Source organism: Macaca thibetana, chromosome 15 (assembly GCF_024542745.1).
Source record: "Macaca thibetana thibetana isolate TM-01 chromosome 15, ASM2454274v1, whole genome shotgun sequence".
Lineage (NCBI taxonomy): Eukaryota > Metazoa > Chordata > Mammalia > Primates > Cercopithecidae > Macaca > Macaca thibetana.
This window is the reverse complement of record NC_065592.1, coordinates 47,826,555-47,844,565: the sequence shown is the minus strand read 5'-3', so window position 1 is coordinate 47,844,565 and position 18,011 is coordinate 47,826,555. Positions and strand designations below refer to the sequence as shown.

Below are 18,011 nucleotides of genomic sequence, written 5' to 3'. Positions count from 1 at the left end.
TCAGACCCAGTCCCTCTGTGGACGTTTCTAGGTGGCTGTGCAGCTTCTCGATACTCCATAAGGAGATGTTCACAACCTTTAAGGCCATCTCTACTGCTGCAGACAACCTGCTGTAGCACTGCCACTTGCTTTTTAAACTATAGTCCGCTTTCTCCCTTGTGCAGGGAGGAAAGAATGGAGAACCTGCACAGAATGGGGAAACCCGCTAAGATTTTTGTAGTGCTGTCTACACTAAATGAACTGAGGGGCAATCCGGAGGAAAAAAAAGCAGGATGCAGGGATAAGATGCGTGTACTGATTTTTTACAGCAATTCCAGAACGTTCCCTAAGAATCATATTGCAATTATTCAAAGGCATTTTAGCAGAAGGAACAATCCCTATCTCGTTGGTAAAAGTATAGTTTATAATTTTTCTCAAATACAACACACTGGCAAAGATTCTTTGGTTGAATTACGTTTCTGAATTTTCTGCTAGGCCCATCTGTGCACTTCCCTGTAAAATCCAGTTTTAGCACAGACCCTGGCTAAGTCAGTTTAGCAAGAACCACCACCACCACCCCGCCTTATGTGGTTATTCTCAATATCTGATCAGGTTCCTTAGTCGCCACCATCCCCCAGGTGATGTCTGATTACGTTGGCCTGTCTCCAGCAAGAATCCTATTAGGTCTATTTAGCCAGAATCTCCTTTACTCCTGATGTTTCCTCTTAGTAATTTTCCATCCACTGACCCCTACACAGCTCCTTGGCCATAAATTCCCAATTGCCCATGCTGCTGTTCGGAGTTGAGCCCAATCTCTCTTCCACTGAAAAACCCTGTTGCAGTGAGCTCTATATACCTATCATGAAGTTCCTGAATAAAGTCCTCCTTACCATGCTTCAGCAAGTATCATTGAATTTTTTTTTTTCTTTAACAAAATTGAGACTTACAGAGTCACATTCTTTATCAAGGTGGAGTATTGTTTCCTTCCATGGAAAAGCAGAGACTTAACAGTATGATGGAGCTATTAGAGCTTTCAAGACAGAAGGTGGGAGGATGTTCCAAGAAACACAGAAGACAGGCTTGCTTTTGTTAGCAGAGAAGATGCAGGTTTATATTAGGGTCATATGAAGAAGTGGGAAAACACAAGCAGCATCTCAGCAGCCACACAGGCCTTACAGCTGAGGAATGTTGTTCACAACTGCTTAAGATAAAAAGAGGCTGGCCGGGCGCGGTGGCTCAAGCCTGTAATCCCAGCACTTTGGGAGGCCGAGGCGGGCGGATCACAAGGTCAGGAGATCGAGACCACAGTGAAACCCCGTCTCTACTAAAAATACAAAAAATTAGCCGGGCGCGGTGGCGGGCGCCTGTAGTCCCAGCTACTCAGGAGGCTGAGGCAGGAGAATGGCGGGAACCCGGGAGGCGGAGCTTGCAGTGAGCCGAGATCGCGCCACTACACTCCAGCCTGGGCAACAGCGTAAGACTCCGTCTCAAAAAAAAAAAAAAAAAAAAAGATAAAAAGAGGCAACTCTGGTGACATGACCAGTTTTGTTGTTCCCTCAGAATTAAGCATCCCTCTCAGTTAAGAGTGCTTCTTTGACCTGCCTTTGTGTGTCCTGCATCCAAAAGTTGAACTGGATCATTCTAATTACATTATTCACTATATAATGTGCAAAATTGGGCAGAGTTTCCATGTCCTGCTTGTTAGGCCTAGTCCATTGTCTATAGTGTATTAGTGGCCAGAAAAGCAAGATCACGCAGCACAATGCATAGCTAAATGTATGGCAGGCAGTTAAGACTATCAGGAACTTCATATTGTCATGCAACTAATCACCAGAACTTTTTCATCTTGAAAAACTGAAACTCGGCCAGGCACAGTGGTTCATGCCTGTAATTACAGCACTTTGGGAGGCCAAGGCAGGCGGATTACCTGAGGTCAGGAATTCGAGACTAGCCTGGCGTGGCGGAACTCGTCTGTAGTCCCAGCTACTCGGGAGGCTGAGGCAGGAGAATTGTTTGAACCCGGGAGGTGGAGGTTGCAGTGAGCCGAGATCACTCCACTGCACCCCAGCCTGGGCGACAGAGCAACACTCTGTCTCAAAAAAAAAAGAAAAAAAAAAACTCCGTATCAATTAAATAGCTCCCTATTTTTCCTCCCCCAACACCTGGCAACCACCATTCTACTTACAGTTTTCATGAGTCTGACCACTCTAGGTACCTCATATAAGTAAAATCAGACAGTATTTGCCCTTTTGTGACTGGCTTATTTCACTTAATATAATGTTCTCAAGTTTCATCCACATTGTATCATGTGTAAAAAGTTCCTTTTTAAAGCTGAATAACACTCCATTGCATGTACACACCATACTTTATCCATTCATCCATCTGTGGATATTCCACCATTTGGCTATTGTGAATAATGCTGCTATGAACATGAGTGTATAAATATCTCTTCGAGATCCTGTTTTCACAATTTGCAATTGCAAAGACATGGAACCAACCTAAGTGCCCATCAACTGATGAGTGCATAAAGAAAATGTGGTACATATACACTATGGAATACTACTCAGCCATAAAGAAGAATGAAATAATGTCTTTTGCAGCAACTTGAATGGAACTGGAGGCCATTTTTCTAAGTGAAATAACTCAGGAATGGAAAACAAAATACCACACGTTCTCACTTATAATTGGCAGTGAAGCTTTGGGTATATAAAGGCATACAGAGTGGTATAATGGACATTGGAGATTCAGAAGCGGGGAGAATGGGAGGAAGGTGAGAGATTTTTAAAAACTACATATTAGGCTGGGCGCGGTGGCTCAAGCCTGTAATCCCAGCACTTTGGGAGGCCCAGACGGGTGGATCACGAGGTCAGGAGATCAAGACCATCCTGCCTAACACGGTGAAACCCCATCTCTACTAAAAAATACAAAAAACTAGCCGGGCGAGGTGGCGGGCGCCTGTAGTCCCAACTACTCGGGAGGCTGAGGCAGGAGAATGGCGTGAACCCGGGAGGCGGAGCTTGCAGTGAGCTGAGATCCGGCCACTGCACTCCAGCCTGGGCGACAGAGCGAGACTCCGTCTCAAAAAATAAAAAATAGGCCGGGCGCGGTGGCTCAAGCCTGTAATCCCAGCACTTTGGGAGGCCGAGACGGGTGGATCACGAGGTCAGGAGATCGAGACCATCCTGGCTAACACAGTGAAACCCCGTCTCTACTAAAAATACAAAAAAAAATTAGCCGGGCGTGGTGGCGGCGCCTGTAGTCCCAGCTACTCGGGAGGCTGAGGCAGGAGAATGGCGGGAACCCGGGAGGCGGAGCTTGCAGTGAGCTGAGATCCGGCCACTGCACTCCAGCCTGGGCGACAGAGCGAGACTCCGTCTCAAAAAAAAAAAAAAATAAATAAATAAATAAAATAAATAAAAAATAAAAAATAAAAAAATAAAAAAACTACATATTGAGTGTAACTACTATTCGGGTGATAGGTACACTAAAATTTCAGACTTCACCATTATACAATTCATCCATGAAACCAAAAACCATTTGTACCCCTAAAGCCATTGAAATTTTTTTTTTTTTTTTTTTTTTTTTTTTGAGACGGAGTCTCGCTCTGTCGCCCAGGCTAGAGTGCAGTGGCCGGATCTCAGCTCACTGCAAGCTCCGCCTCCCGGGTTTACGCCATTCTCCTGCCTCGGCCTCCCGAGTAGCTGGGACTACAGGCGCCCGCCAGCTCGCCCGGCTAGTTTTTTGTATTTTTTAGTAGAGATGGGGTTTCACCGTGTTAGCCAGGCTGGTCTCAATCTCCTGACCTCGTGATCCGCCCGTCTCAGCCTCCCAAAGTGCTGGGATTACAGGCTTGAGCCATCGCGCCCGGCCCTGTTGTAGGAGTTCTTTATGTATTCTGGATACTGACCTCTGATCAAATATAAGATTCCCATTTCATAGGGTGCTTTTCACTCTGCTTGCTGGCTGTATCCCTGGATGCACAAAACTTAATTTTGAAGTACTTCAATTTACCTATTTTTACTTTTGTTGCCTGTCTTTTGATGTTATATCCAAGAAAACATTGCCAGATCTGTCATAAAGCTTTTCCCCTGTTTTCTTCTAAGAGTTTTATAGTTTTAGGTATTATGTTTAGGTCTTTGATCCATTTTTGAGGTGTGGATTTTTTGTTTTTGTTTTTGTGAGACAGTCTTGCTCTGTCGCCCAGGCTGGAGTGCAGTGATGCAATCACAGCTTACTGCAGCCTTGACCACCCAGACTCAAACAATCCTCCCACTTCAGCCTCCCAAGTAGCTGGGACTATAGGCATGTCCCACCAAGCCTGGCTAATTTTTTTTTTTTATAGAGACAGAGGTCTTGCTATGTTGCCCAGGCTGATCTTGAACTCCTGGGCTCAAGCAGTCCTCCTGCCTCAGCCTCCCAAAGTGCTGGCATTACAGGTGTGAGCCAGTGTACCTGGCCTTGAGTTCATTTTCTGTACTATGTAAGGTAAAGCTCCAACTTCAATTTTTTGCACGTGGATACCTAGATTTTAGCAATACCATTTGTTGAAAAGACTGCCCTTTCCTCACTGAATGGTATTGACATACTTATTGAATATCATTTAGTCATTTATGCAAGGATTTATTTCTGGGATTTCTATTGTATTCCATCAGTCTGTATGTCTGTCTTTATGCTAGTACTGCACTGTTTTGATTACTATAGCTTTGTAATACCTTTTGAAATCAGGAAGTATAAGAACTTTATTTATTTATTTTTTTTGCTTTTTTTTTTTTTTTTGAGGATTGTCTTTGGCTACTCTGCCTAGGGTTTTGTTGTTTGTTTGTTTTAACTCCAATGGTTAGAAATGAGATCTCATATAAAAACCCAGATTCTGGCTGGGCTCAGTGGCTTATGCCTGTAATCCCAGCATTTGGGAAAATGAGTCAGGAGGATAGATTGAGGCAAAGAGTCCAAGATCAGCCCAGCCAACATAGCAAGACCCTGTCTCTACAAAAAACTTTTAATAGAAATTTTTTTAAAAATCAGGATTCCTGGCCGGGCGCGGTGGCTCAAGCCTGTAATCCCAGCACTTTGGGAGGCCGAGACGGGCGGATCACGAGGTCAGGAGATCGAGACCATCCTGGCTAACACAATGAAACCCCGTCTCTACTAAAAATACCAAAAAATTAGCCGGGCGAGGTGGCGGGCGCCTGTAGTCCCAGCTACTCGGGAGGCTGAGGCAGGAGAATGGCGTGAACCCGGGAGGCGGAGCTTGCAGTGAGCCAAGATAGCGCCACTGCACTCCAGCCTGGGCGACAGAGCGAGACTCCGTCTCAAAAAAAAAAAAAAAAAAAAAAAAATCAGGATTCCTGATATCTTGGGGGAAAAAATCCATAAATCTAGCCAAGTCCAACAACAAACAGCTAGAATTGTGAATAGCTGCCATGTGCTCTCCAGTTTGCCACTGTCTCCACCCACTCACTTATATAACCTGTCTGGCCCCCCCGACAGCCCTTCTTTCTTTAAGATTTTGAGACTTCTGTTCTAAGGGAAAAGCAGTTGGAGGCAGAATTACCTACCTGGTCTAAGGGAAAAGCAGGTGAAGCCAGAGGCTGTGGTTGCCTGGTCCAGAGACTTGCTCAGAAGGAAAAATATGAAATTCTGAGAGAGTATAGCTGGGACACCTCATTTTGTTTGGCATTTTGGGAAAGTTGTATTAGTCAGAGTTCTCCAGAAAACAGCAGGGAGGGAGAGGGTTGTGAGGGTATCAAGAAAGACCTATCTGGCCGGGTGCGGTGGCTCACACCTGTAATCCCAGCACTTTGGGAGGCCGAGGCGGGCAGAACACATGGTCAGGAGATCAAGAAGATCATCCTGGCTAACATGGCGAAACCCCATCTCTACTAAAAATACAATAAAATTAGCCGGGCGTAGTGGCGGGCGCTTGTAGTCCCAGCTACTTGGGAGGCTGAGGCAGGAGAATGACATGAACGCAGGAGGCGGAGCTTGAAGTGAGCCTAGATCGTGCCACTGCACTCCAGCCTGGGCAACAAAGCAAGACTCCATCTCAAAAAAAAAAAAAAAAAAAAGAAAAAAAGAAAGGCCTATCTGAGGAAAGGACAATTAAACTGAGTCCAGAAAGACAGAAAGGAAACAAACACATCAAGACTTGATGGCCGGGCGTGGTGGCTCAAACCTGTAATCCCAGCACTTTGGGAGGCCGAGACGGGCGGATCACGAGGTCAGAAGATCGAGACCATCCTGCCTAACACGGTGAAACCCCGTCTCTACTAAAAAATACAAAAAAACTAGCCGGGCAACGTGGTGGGCGCCTGTAGTCCCAGCTACTCGGCAGACTGAGGCAGGAGAATGGCGGGAACCTGGGAGGCGGAGCTTGCCGTGAGCCCAGATCGCGCCACTGCACTCCAGCCTGGGCGACAGAGCGAGACTCCGTCTCAAAAAAAAAAAGACTTGATGGAAGCATATTCTAGGTCTGTGATCCAAACTGAGGAAAGAGCATGTACAAAGGCCCAATAGCAGGGTTTTTAGATTTTTTTTTTTTTTTTTTTTTTGAGACGGAGTCTCGCTTTGTCGCCCAGGCTGGAGTACAGTGGCGCGATCTCGGCTCACTGCAAGCTCCGCCTCCCGGGTTCACGCCATTCTCCTGCCTCAGCCTCCCGAGTAGCTGGGACTACAGGCGCCCACAACCGCGCCCGGCTAATTTTTTGTATTTTTAGTAGAGACGGGGTTTCACTGTGGTCTCGATCTCCTGACCTTGTGATCCGCCCGCCTCGGCCACCCAAAGTGCTGGGATTACAGGCGTGAGCCACCGCGCTCGGCCTAGATTATTTTTTTAGGGCTGCTAGAAGTCCAGTGGAGGTGAAAATCCAATGGAGTTAGTGAAAGAAAGATAAGGAGGCCTGAGCAAGGACAATAGTAAACCATTTAAGAACTGTATGTGGATTCATCATTCAATGAAAAACCCCTAAAGAGTTAGTTAGGAAGTGACATATTTGATGTTCATTTTATGAAGGTCATTGTGGCTGCTGTGAGCAAGAATGGACTAGTGGGTATGGCAAAAGCAGAAAAGTGGAAAGCGGTTAGCAGTTTACTGATGCAGTGCAAAGGACACTGGCAGCCTGAACGAAGGGACAGAAGTTCACTGACTCAAGGGAGATTTGGGGGCAGCATCAGCTGGACAAGACAAAACATACTCTTTTCTGTAGGCAGTCCTAGGTCTGATGCCAAATCATAAAAGTTATTTAGTGGTGATAGAATGAAAATCCAGTGAAACATAAATTTAGTTGCATGTTTCGTATGTCCAAAATCTTCTTACTGCAAGAACTGCGATATTGCCTTCTCTGACCATATACAGGTCTAAAGTGGGGGATTTATGCTACTGAGAGTAATGAAAATGTTTAAAAAAAAAAAAAAAGTAGGTAAACATGTTTTCTCACCCCTAGGGTAAAACAACTTTGATGTGTGTACCACACTGTCTCCCCAATGCTCCCCAGCAAGACTGAGCCCAGGCTGCCCAGAGGGGTACCCTGCCTATCAACCCGTCTTCTTCTGGTTTCCTTCCCATCCGTGAATCACTTCTTCACTCCCCTACTGGTAATTCTTGGGATCATCTCCAAAGTACTAGCATTCCAAATCCTTGTGACAGTGTCTGCTCTGGGGGAATCCAACCTAATGCACTCCTCCTATTTTCTAATGATATCATTTCATATAGGTAAGTTAACCTCCTACTGCTTCCCAATTTCATTATGTCATGGCACAAAGATAAAATTCTAATATTTGCAGAACACATGGGGGTAAACCTGAGGGGAGGCCTACAAGGAGCTTGGTGAAAAAACTTTCCTTATGTTTTCTTTATAATTATATATAATAATATAAATAAAAAACAAAGTATTGGGGAACATAATGTTGATTTTGGGTACATATCCAAGTAGAATATTTTTAGATTTTTTTCATGAGGAAATTGAGCATATTTCTGTAAATATAACCTTTATGACATTAAGGTTTCATGATAAAATAGCTATACAATTTCTAAGATTTTTTTTTTTTAATTAGAGACAGAGTCTCACTATGTTACCCAGGCTGGTCTCAAACTCTTGGCCTCAAGGAGTCCTCCAGCCTCGGCCTCCCAAAGTGCTGGAATTACAGGTGTGAACCACCACACACAGCTTCTGATTAAGTTTTTTTTTTTTTTTTTTTTTTTGAGACGGAGTCTCGCTGTGTCTCCCAGGCTGGAGTGCAGTGGCGTGATCTCGGCTCACTGCAAGCTCCGCCTCCCGGGTTCACGCCATTCTCCCGCCTCAGCCTCCCAAGTAGCTGAGACTACAGGCGCCCGCCACCACGCCCGGCTAGTTTTTTGTATTTTTAGTAGAGACGGGGTTTCACCATGTTAGCCAGGATAGTCTCGATCTCCTGACCTCGTGATCCACCCGCCTCGGCCTCCCAAAGTGCTGGGATTACAGGCTTGAGCCACCGCGCCCGGCCTTTTTTTTTTTTTTTTTTTTTAAGATGGAGTCTCACTCTGTCACCCAGGCTGGAGTACAGTGGCACAATCTTGGCTCACTGCAACCTCCACCTCCCTGGTTCAAACAATTCTCCTGCCTCAGCCTCCCCCGTAGCTGGGATTACAGGCATGTGCCACCATGCCCAGCTAATTTTTGTATTTTTAGTAGAGACAGGGTTTTGCCATGTTGGCAAGGCTGGTATCGAACTTCTGACCTCAGGTGACATACCCACCTCTACCTCCCAAAGTGGCGTGAGCCACCGCATAGGCCTGATTAAGATTTTTTGGCCGGGCGCGGTGGCTCAAGCCTGTAATCCCAGCACTTTGGGAGGCCGAGACGGGCGGATCACGAGGTCAGAAGATTGAGACCATCCTGGCTAACACGGTGAAACCCCGTCTCTACTAAAAAAATACAAAAAACTAGCCGGGCGAGGTGGCGGGCGCCTGTAGTTCCAGCTAACTCGGGAGGCTGAGGCAGGAGAATGGTGTAAACCCGGGAGGCGGAGCTTGCAGTGAGCTGAGATCCGGCCACTGTACTCCAGCCTGGGCAACAGAGCGAGACTCCGTCTCAAAAAAAAAAAAAAAAAAAAAAAAAAAAAAAAAAGATTTTTTAATGATAATCTTTTCAAATTCTTGGTAATCATACCTGTAATTGGGACACCAGTTGAGCAGTTCTGTTCTATACATTATAGTGTAAACATGATGATGTATCCATAAACTACACCCTGTAAATTCACTTTACAATCTTCCAACTATAATTTACACTCTATTCTTTTCAACTCCCATTTTTAGGACTGGTTAACTTCTCCCATTATGTGCTGATTTCTTGAATCTAACTCTTAACTCTTTCAAGGATCTAATTTTTTTTTTTTTTTTTTTTTTTTTTTTTTTTTGAGACGGAGTCTCGCTCTGCCGCCCAGGCTGGAGCGCAGTGGCCGGATCTCGGCTCACTGCAAGCTCCGCCCCCCGGGTTCCCGCCATTCTCCTGCCTCAGCCTCCCCAGTAGCTGGGACTACAGGCGCCGCCACCTCGCCCGGCTAGTTTTTTGTATTTTTTAGTAGAGACGGGGTTTCACCGTGTTAGCCAGGATGGTCTCGATCTCCCGACCTCGTGATCCGCCCGTCTCGGCCTCCCAAAGTGCTGGGATTACAGGCTTGAGCCACCGCGCCCGGCCAAGGATCTAATTTTTAAGAGTTTAGGAGATGATTACTATAATCCCAAGCACTGACATTCATATCATTGGTGGTTTGTGTGAAAATTTTATTTCAATTCAGCAATGCTGATCTGTGTAAATCACAGATCTTATAGTGGTCTATCCTAAAACTTCTCATAAACATTAAGAAGAAAGGCACAGGAATGCCTTCTAACTTACCCTGCTTTGCCTTCCACCACCTCTTTAGTCCCAGTCTTGTACCAGCAATATTGAACTTTTTACCCTTCCCCCACCTCAATACATCAGTATATTGAGTTCCTTGATGTTCATGCTATTCTCTGGAATGTTATTCTTTCTTTTCTCCCTAATTCACTCTTGCCCCCTCCAATCCAATCACACTGCAACTAAAAAAACTATTTCACACACCTATAATCCCAGCACTTTAGGAGGCCGAGGCAGGAAGACTGCTTGAGACCAGAAGTTTGAGACCAGGCTGGGCAACAAAGTGAGACCCCGTCTCTATAAAAAAAATAAATAAATAACTTAGCCAGGCACGGTGGTATGTGCCTGTGATCCTGGCTACTTGGGAGACTGAGGAAAGAGGACTGCTTGAGCCCAGAAGTCCAAGACTGCAGTAAGTCATGATTATGCCACTCCAGCCCTCCAGCCCAGGCAACAGGGCGATACCCTGTGTCTAAAAAAAAGAAATAAGAAGGGAAAAAATATTTTTCAAAACACTAACAAACCTGGTCATGTCACTCCCCTGCTTAAATCTTTTACCAATGCTCAAATTAAGAATAAACTCCCTTGTTTGGTCAGTTTTACAGAAGTTCTTGTCCATCTCTCTAATCTCATCTACCACTCTCTCCTTGCCTATTTGCCCAACCACAGGGCCTTTCTTTCAATTTCTTAAACCCACACAGTCAAGAATCTTGGGTTGAAACTTAGAAACTTCTCTGGCTACTTTAAAGACTGATGGGGCTGCCTTCTGCACCATCTCCAAACCATAAGAACCTTATAGTATCTGGGCCCTCAATCTCACAATCACAGACAGGCAACAGTAGTTCCCAGCACAGGAGGGCCTGGGCTCTTGGCACTGTCAGACCAGCTCCTCTTACTAGTCAAGTGGGAGAGACACGGCTATAGGAGCCCACAGATACCCAAATCCCATAATCTCAGGGCCTTGGCCTCCAGTCAGATGAAACCAAAGCAACTCTAGCTCTCCATTGGCTGGTACATTCATTCATTCATTCAACTCTGAGCAACTTCTACATGTCAGGAATCACTCTAGGAGCTGGGGCTACCACGGTGAACAAAACAAAGTTCCTGCTTTTGCCAGGCGTGGTGGCTCACGCCTGTAATCCCAGCACTTTGGGAGGCTGAGGTGGGTGGATCACCTGAGGTCAGAAGTTCAAGACCAGCTTGCTCAACATGGTGAAACCCCATCTCTACTAAATATACAAAAATTAGCCGGGCGTGGTGGCAGGTGCCTGTAATCCCAGCTACTCAGGAGGCTGAGGCAGAAGAATCGCTTGAACCTGGGAGGCAGAGGTTGCAGTGAGCAGAGATCATGCCATTGTGCTCCAGCCTGGGCAACAAGAGCGAAACTTCGTTCAAAAAAAAAAAAAAAAGTTCCTGCTTTCAAGGAGCTTACAATCTAAACAGGTGAAGCAGACCATAAGCAAAGAAAGATACAGGTCTTGTGAGGGTAAATGCTACAAAGAAAAAATTAGTGGGATACAGAAAGTGGTGAGGATGGCTGGGTGCGGTGACTAATGCCTGTAATCCCAGCACGTTGGATGGCCAAGGCAGGTGGATTGCCTGAGCTCAGGAGTTCAAGACCAGCCTAACCAACATAGTGAAACCCCTTTTTTACTAACAAGGAGAAAAATTAGCAGAGCGTGGTGGTGCATGCCTGTAATCCCAGTTACTTGGGAGGCTGAGGCATGAAAATTGCTTGAACCTGAGAGGGAGAGGTTGCAGTGAGCTGAGATTGTGCCACTGCACTATAGCCTCGGTGACAGAATGAGACTCTGTCTCAAAAAAAAAGAAAAAAAAATGGTGAGAATGTCTTGGTAGTGTGGAAGGCCTCTCTTAAGCACACACCTGAAAGAAGAAGAAAGTCATGTGGATATCTGGGTGAAATGAGGAACCATTAAAGGATTTTATTCAGTGGCGTGCCATATTTTTTAAAAGTTTACTCTAATTATTTTATGGCACCAGGATCTTAAAGAGAGGGAATGGTTTCCAATTCTGCATTTCTTTAAACTGTATCCATTCATCAAACACTTAGAGTGCCTTCTCTGTGTCAGGCAGTGGGGTCCATGTTGAGTCAACAAGCCAGACACAGCCCCTCCCGTTAAGGAGCTTTCAGTCGGCCGGGCGCGGTGGCTCAAGCCTGTAATCCCAGCACTTTGGGAGGCCGAGGCGGGCGGATCACGAGGTCAGGAGATCGAGACCATCCTGGCTGACACGGTGAAACCCCGTCTCTACTAAAAAATACAAAAAAAACTAGCCGGGCGAGGTGGCGGGTGCCTGTAGTCCCAGCTACTGGGGAGGCTGAGGCAGGAGAATTGCGTGAACCCGGGAGGCGGAGCCTGCAGTGAGCTGAGATCCCGCCACTGCACTCCAGCCTGGGCGGCAGAGCGAGACTCCGTCTCAAAAAAAAAAAAAAAAAAAAAGGAGCTTTCAGTCTAGTGAGGACAGTTGCAGCACACGCTCACCTTTCACGGCCTCAGCGCTGAGCTGTTCCACTCTCCTGAACTTGCAGTCCCCTTACTGCTAGTCTTTCCAATATTGCATTGCTGCTTTCTCCCACTTGTCTTTCTTACTGCACTTCAGACTGGACGTCCAGTGGCATTTTCCTGAGCATGGTTTGGTTCCTCTTGACAACAAATTTGAATGTCTACACATTTACACCATTCAGACAACCCTGAGACACTCCTACTTTGTCATTCTTTTCACAAGCAAAGCTCCAGCTCTCTATGTCAAAATAATACAATTTCATCAACTGTCTTCACTATACTTTTAACCACAGTAAAACTTCTGCTTTCATAGAATAATATTGCTCCTAAATTATGAGGCCTATAACAAAAATTTTAACCACTCTCCAAAGGGCTTTGATTCACAAGAGACCTTACTTTCAACCTGTGTGACTTCTTGGATATTTTAGAGAGAGAGGATATAGCATATGTGATTAAAGAAAAAAAAAAAACACAAAATTTTTTAGAAAATGTATATTTAGCCTTTCTCTCTGTGGTAGCCAATTACTTTAGTAGACCTAATTGATTCTCGTACCTTTCAGAATTCCTACCCTTGCGTAGTCCCCTTCCACATCGACTAGACTTGGCTAAGTGACTGGCTTTTGCCAATGGCACATTAACAAGCACAATGCAAGCAGAGCCTTAATAAATGCTTACACATTGTGGCCTATCCTCTTGGGGTGCGCTGTTCAAAGGATCCAGCTGCCATGCTGTAAGCCCAACTTAGCCACATGAAAGAGAACTGAGGTCCCAGCAGAGCTCCCAGCCAGTAACAGCCAGTATATGACTGACCCAGCTTGGAAGTCGGTCCTCCAGCCCTAGGGAAGCCACCCTAGCAGTTGCTACACAGAACAGAGATGTACTACCCAGGCTAAGCCCTGCCCCAACTGCGGAATTCTGAGCAAATAAATGATTGTTACCTTAAGTCACCAATTTTGAGGGCAGCTTGCTAAACAGCATTAGATAACCAGAACACTCCCTTTTTAAAAAAGGGTGAGGGCACTATTCCTACCATGTTCTGGAAGTCATAAGACTGTCTGAAATCTGGGTCAAGGCTCAACTTCCTAATAGAAGAGTTGCCTTATATACTTGTGTAAATGTTAGTTTAATGCCTGTGCCCCACTCATCCGTAAGCCCCATGAGAAAAGGGATTGTGTCTGTCACGGTCAACATTGTTTTACTGACCTAGAAAAGACCCTGACATATAGTAGGTACTCAATCAATATTTTAGTAAATCAATGTAATGTTGATTTACTAGGTCTACTATTTCCTCTGTTTGAATAGGATAGTGATTTCTATGACCATTATTATTATTAGGAAACATTTACATGTTTATTTACATGTAGATACTCTTCTGCACACTTCGTACGTTAACTCATTTACTCTTCACAATAACTCTATGACCTAGATACTATTATGATCCAATTTTACAGATAAGGAAATTGAGGCACAGAAAAAATAAGGAACTTGTTTGTGGTGGGGCCAGGATTCAGTTTCCAGAATTCGTATTGTTAGCTACTACAGTGCCTTTCCCAGTTTCCTGTCCTAGATCTGACAGTACCATTGCTGTTGAAGAAAGAAAAAGGTAAAGTTACACAACAGAAGACGAACAGTTATCTTCATCACAACTTCTTCACAATGAAGACATCATCATGACTAGGCAGGTAGAAAGCTGCTCATGGGACCAAGATCCTGCTTCAAAATGCCTTTTCAATGTGAGTGATAACAGGGAGATGAAAGTCAGTAATGACAGGTCGGGGCAACCACCAGGAAGAAGGACTTTTACATCAGGCCTCACCCCTAGGGCTCTAACTCTGGCAGCTAAAAATAACAACTCCAACCTATGCACTCAACCCAACCCCAATCTCCCAAGAGGAGTGGAAAGAGCCCCAGTCGGTAGCTGCTAATTTAGTGCAGAGTCCCTTTTAATGCTGGTACTACTGTGGCCTGTGTCTAGGTCTTCCCAATGCTCAGCACAGAAACTGATGGCAAAGGTCTACCCTGGCACCATTACCAGCCCTGCCTCTGCTCCGAGGGACAACCTGGATGTAGGATTCTAAGCCAATAGCACTCATAAGTTTACCTGAGGATTGACCTCTCAGTGTGGTAAGTACAGGACTTTCTTGACGCACCACCACTAGCCACCATCAGCAAGTATGTACAAACACCCCTGGCCTCACTCCCATATTTGAAGAAGATGAGGGAAATTTAACACAAAAATATCTAAAGGGCACTTTATTAGAAATCATGGTAGGTGGTAGAAAATGGCAGTTTAACCCAACAGTAGAAAAAATATTCCACAGCTGTACCACTTAACAGCTTAACAAAAGTATGCCTAGCTGGGGAGCAGGACATCCTTAACAAAAGTATGCCTAGCTGGGGAGCTACAGTTCTTAATAAAAGGATGCATAGCTGGGGAGCAGAACACCAGGTCTTGGTAATCAGGGGAGTCGCCCTAGAGGGAGTCCTTAAACTGGGTCTTGTCCATTAGACATTCACTCAACAAACACTTCTTGACACGTGCTATATGCCAATTACTAAACTAGGTGCTGGAGATAAAACATTGTTAAGCCATGATCACCAAGACAGTCACCCTAGAAGCATTGCTGTAGCTCAGCAAATTGCCCTTTGTTGTGCTTCCATCAGAGGCATCCCTCTGCACTGGTCACCCAGTCAGGGATACTGTCAAGGACACTGCTCCTCACATAACACAATGTGCTCTTTATAAGCATCCCTGGGAGACATTCCAATCTGATCTCCATTCCAGGAATAGTTTTACCTCTCCAGAGTACTGGATTTATGTTTTATCTTCAGATATCATGAATTGTGGGACCAATGAGGTTGTCAGCTTAGAGACAAATTCATGGCCCAGCTGCAGCAAATGCGAAGGTCATTCTTCTGTGCATTTTAGCTTTGTCTCTGGTTCCATTTTGTTACTACCCATGTTTTTACTTTCTTCGTTCTCCACACTTTTAATGTATGGCATCTTGGGGTCTATTATCTCTGTTTATTTGTTGTATCCTTAGAAGTGGCTGTGAACCCTTCTGGAAGAAAGCATTGCCTTCCATGTTTATAATACAGTATACATATTTGCATAAATGCTATGATGGAGGTGTGCACACTGGGTGATGTGGGAACACAAATAATAATGCCTTATTAATTATCAAAGGCATTAGAGAAGATCCTGCATAAGGGTCACTGCTTGAGTTGTATTTTCTTTTCTTTTTTTTTGAGATGGAGCCTCACGTGATTGCCCAGGCTGGAATGCAATGATGCGACCTCAGCTCACTGAACCTCCACCTCCTGGGTTCAAGTGATTCTCCTGCCTCAGCCTCCCAAGTAGCTGGGATTACAGCCACATACCACCATGCCCGGCTAATTTTTGTATTTTTAGTAGGACAGGATTTCACCATGTTGGCCAGGCTGGTCTTGAACTCTTGGCCTCATGATCTGCCTGCCTCAGCCTCCCAAAGTGCTGGGATTACAGGTGTGAGCCACCACGCCCAGCCTGTATTTTCTTTTGTTCTGTATTTTGTTGAGGATGTCACAACACACCAATCTTCAAACAAGTTTGCTGCCACATGCATGCAAGAAAACTTTTTTTTAATCTTACAGAGTAGATTTTGGTGTTATATCATGGGCTTATAGGACACCACTGAAGTTGTTTGTAATTAATCAAAGCTATTTCCATGATAGTTTCATCAGTTTTTTTCTGACAAGATTATGGGGCAAAACAATTCACATCTGCATCTGAATTTTTGTGCAGGGAAGGAAATTCAGATGAAATATCAAACAAGTTAGAATACATCTGACAACAAAGTGAGGTGAAGAATTAAAATAAGTATCTAGAAGATGGATATACACAAAATGTTATCAACAGAATTTTTTAAATAAACGATGCCAAATGGGATTTAGGAGTTTGTATTATTTAGACCAAAAGTCTGAGATTTTGAAGGGCTATTACAAGTCATTTTGTTTAGTCTTATATCTGTGCAGCAGTATTCTTCCTGAATTCTTTCCACTTTTCAGGTATATTCCCAACCTTGGAGCTTCCTGTGATGGTGTGATTGCCTATGTAAGAACAGGGTGAAAGTACTGTTGCTGACAAAACATCTGAAGTATGCTGAACCAGCAGATAATCTCTCAATGCACTCAATTTTAGCTCCTTTTTTTCTTAAGTGTTTTAGCCATGTAAAAATTCATTTCAACAAACAGCACACAGAAGATCTCAAGAAATAGGTCAGGATCTCGTAAATGAAACATTCCAGTTTACAAAAAAGACAGCAATAAACATGTTTACTGCACATCCTTTCACTCTTCAGTAGTATAAAACATTACAACCATCTTCCTTTAGGTTTAAAAAAATAAAGGAAAGAAAAAGTAAACCAAATGTACCTCATGACTTCTTTCGGCTCTCTACCAGGCCTGGACTTTAAACACAACACTATTTTGTCTCTGTATTGAGGAAAATTGTAGACTTTTAACTTAGAGTGACTAAATAGAATGCATTACTCTCCCCCCATTTTTTCAGAATTAAAAAAAACCATAAAAACAAAACTATCTAAAAAGTACTGCTAAGAGGAAAGTCTACTCTGAGCTCAGCAATTAGGCACTCTGATGTTTGTTAGAGGAGGGCAGCCCAGGCAGGCAGAAAAATCACTGGACTGTGTAGTACTGGGCTGGACGTTTTAAGAAGGCAGGCACCATCTCCGCTTTTTCACAACTATATGCCCAGTACCTGGCACAATGCGTATTCATTCATAATTTATTGAGTACCAACTCTGTACCAGGCAGTGTTCTAGATGCTTAGGATATATTATAAAACAAAACAGACAAAAATTTCTGCCCCAAAGGAAAACTGTTCCTCTATTCATAATACTTTGGACCAAATGTCAAGGGTGGAGGGGCTTCAAACTAAGCAATTCTCTAATTCTCTGCAGACACCAACTGGGTGTCCTACAATTTAATTCAATCCGGACACTAATTATCCAACATTATTGCATATCCCACAGGTTAAGGGCTCAGTCTCACAAGACTGCCCCCAACTTGAGATACCAACAGCAAGTCCAGGGTCTCCTGTACTTCTGATAGACTGGCTATGAATGGGGGGTGTCTTCATGTATTTGAGCTGTTATAACATGCCATTAACTGGGGAGCTTACAAACACCAAAACTTATTTCTCAGTTGTATAAGCTGCAAAGTCCAGGATCAAAGCACCAGATGAATGGGTGTCTGGTGAGGGCCTCTTTCCTGGTTTGTAGACAGAGCTGTGTCCTCACGTGGCAGAAGGGACTCACAAGCTTTCCTGGGTTTCTTTTATAAGGCCACTAATCCCATGACGTAGTCACTTCCCAAAGGTCCCATCTCTGAATATCATCAACTTGGGGATTTCCATTTTATGAAGTCCAATAGGATACGAACATTCAGACCACAGCGCAGAGATTCCCACAACCGCCTCCTTAGGTTCAATAACTTGCTAGAACAGCTCACAGAACTTAGAAATAACCTTTACATTTCTCAGTTTGGGGAAGGGATATGGACCTTCAAAAGGCCCTCTCCAGGAGCTCAATCCTTCCAACACCAACCTGGAAGCTCTCCAAACCCCTTTGGTTAGGGT

The 18,011-nt window shown here is 44.5% G+C and overlaps 1 protein-coding gene across 1 annotated transcript in view; it reads left to right on the top strand.

Annotated features, from left to right (window-relative positions):
- CHMP5 (charged multivesicular body protein 5) overlaps positions 1 to 18,011 on the top strand; it is a 297,689-nt gene that overhangs the window by 23,550 nt on the left and 256,128 nt on the right. The window lies entirely within an intron of this gene.